The 2347-nt window shown below is 37.5% G+C and overlaps 1 long non-coding RNA gene across 1 annotated transcript in view; it reads left to right on the top strand.

Moving 5' to 3' along the window:
• Nucleotides 1–6: 6 nt before the first annotated feature.
• The window catches only part of LOC106870799 (uncharacterized), a 387764-nt gene continuing 385423 nt past the window's right edge, over nt 7–2347 (top strand). The window contains exon 1 of the long non-coding RNA XR_001409578.2: nt 7–90. This is a non-coding gene — a long non-coding RNA (uncharacterized LOC106870799). The remainder of the gene's footprint in view (nt 91–2347) is intronic.

Below are 2347 nucleotides of genomic sequence, written 5' to 3' on the forward strand. Positions count from 1 at the left end.
ATATATATATATATACTAGGGTAAAGTCTGACATTTAGTATTTCCTGTAAGGAATCGATTTACGTTCGGATACTTTGATTACAGCACACGGTAAGTCTTCGTAACTATTTTTGTTTTTATTACCAACTTTTATTCTCGTTCGCTTTCTCACTCTCACGTTTCATTTCAATTCAGGAAATACCTCTTTTATTTCAAAATCTCACTTTTATTTTCATTCTTACCATGTCTTTTCTTACCTTTTGTTCCACATTTTCGTTCTTTAACTCCATTCTCTTTTCTTTCTCTCTTTTTTTGTTACTTTCTGGCTTCTCTTTATCAACTTTTACTCCTATTCCCGTCTTTTATTCCACTTCTAATCTTTTATTCCAATTCTAATTCTTTATTCACATTTACTACCTTTTATTCCAAATTGTCGTCTGGTATTTCACAAGCAGGTTTTATTCCTTTTCTTATCATTCCACACGCTCTTCTTATTTATATTTATTATTTTTGGATGACTTTATCCCCATACTCATATTATATTTCTTAATCTCATTCTCAAGTTTCTCTCTTCATTTTTTTTCTTTTTCTTTTAACAATAAGTATTAAAAAAGGATGAAGTAAAATTAAGCTGCATTTTAATTTTATCAGAGTTGATCTAGAAGTTTATAGACGTGAATTGAAGGCTACACCGGTATGACTAACGTATGTATATATATCGTGTGCATATCCATCTATCTATCCCTAAACACAGAGATACATAAATGCATGCACACATACATACACACGTATATATATACATACATGCGTACTCACTTACATATGTGTAATTATGTAGGCATATATATGCACATACATAAATGCATACATATCGCGTCGTGGATCTCCGTCGTTTGACGATAAAGATTCAAGCATTCGCTTGCATGCGTAACTAACTCCTGAATTAACATGTAAAGTGGTAGCGCATCCAACTGACATGTGTACCATAAACATAATTCTCGGGTAGAATCAGTGTAACACAGTGACAAGGCTGTGCCTTTGGACATTTTTTAACCATCCACCTGACGGGCTTCTATACAGTCTTCATTTAATTAATTTCAGGAGCATGTTATGGGTCTACCTAAAGTTAGCAAAGTACGTCTGGGGAAGAGCCTACGCGATGTGCACGAAATTGGAGTTGCGAAGCAAAGTTTTTAATTATTCGAGTGTACTTCGCATATTGTGTGTATATGGGCAGGTATGGCCGTGTGGTTCAGAAGTTTGCCTTGCAACCACATGATTTCGGCATCAGTGCCACTGCGCGACACCTAGGGTGTCTTCCACAATAGGGTCCGACTGACCAATAGTTTGAGAGTGAATTTGGTAGACTGAAACTGTGCGGAAGACCGTCGTGTAATATATATGTATAAATGTGTATATGTGTGTGTCTGTGTGTCTTTGTGTCTTTGTCTTTGTGTGTGTGTGTTTGTGTGTTTGTTTGCCATCATCCCCACATAACTTGAGAAGCGGTATTGGTTTGTTTACGTCAACGTAAATTAAATTGTTTGGCAAAAATAGGGTGACGGAATAAATGCCAGTTTAAAAATAAAAACAGGAGTCAATCTGTTCAACTTTTCACAGCGGTACCGCAGCATGGTTTCAGTTCAATGACTGAAAGAACTAAAAGTTAAAAAGTAATGGATAAAAGATTCATACATTACTCTCTCCCTGTCTCTCTCTCTCTCTCTCTCTCTCTCACACACACACACACACACACACACTCACGCTCACACATCACCGCACGCTGATTCTCTTGTATATACTTTTACCCAAAACCAGGAACTTTACAGTACCCCCTCGTATACATGTATGATTATGTATCTGTATGTGTGCGTGTGTGAGTGACATGCCAGTATTGTTCCGGCTATTTCAATCTGAGTTCAAATCACCACGCTGTGGTATATTCAGGTGGTTGAGCTTATCCATGCCCCAGTTTAATCACCTAGCAATTTCGATAACTTTAAGGAGGCGTCTACCCCGTTGCAAGCATTCGGTCCGGATTTCTCCAGTCACAAAATACGTAGACACTCAGCACGCTCAACTTACTGGAACATCAGGAAGTGATTGCTGAAGGGAGAGAAACCTGCATAAATATGAGGCTGCCACAAAGTTTTGGCTAAGAGGCTAAAGCAATGTCTTGCTCCGGGACACACAGCGTCGCCTGGTCCAGGAATCGAAACCACAAACTTGTATTCGTGAGCCAAACACGCTGACGACTAGACCACGTTGCTTCAGTTATGAGTTATGTATGCATGTGCATGCGATGCATATATACATATATATATATATATATATATATATATATGTATATATATATATATATATGCGA

Source organism: Octopus bimaculoides, chromosome 6, assembly GCF_001194135.2.
Source record: "Octopus bimaculoides isolate UCB-OBI-ISO-001 chromosome 6, ASM119413v2, whole genome shotgun sequence".
Taxonomy (NCBI): Eukaryota; Metazoa; Mollusca; class Cephalopoda; order Octopoda; family Octopodidae; genus Octopus; species Octopus bimaculoides.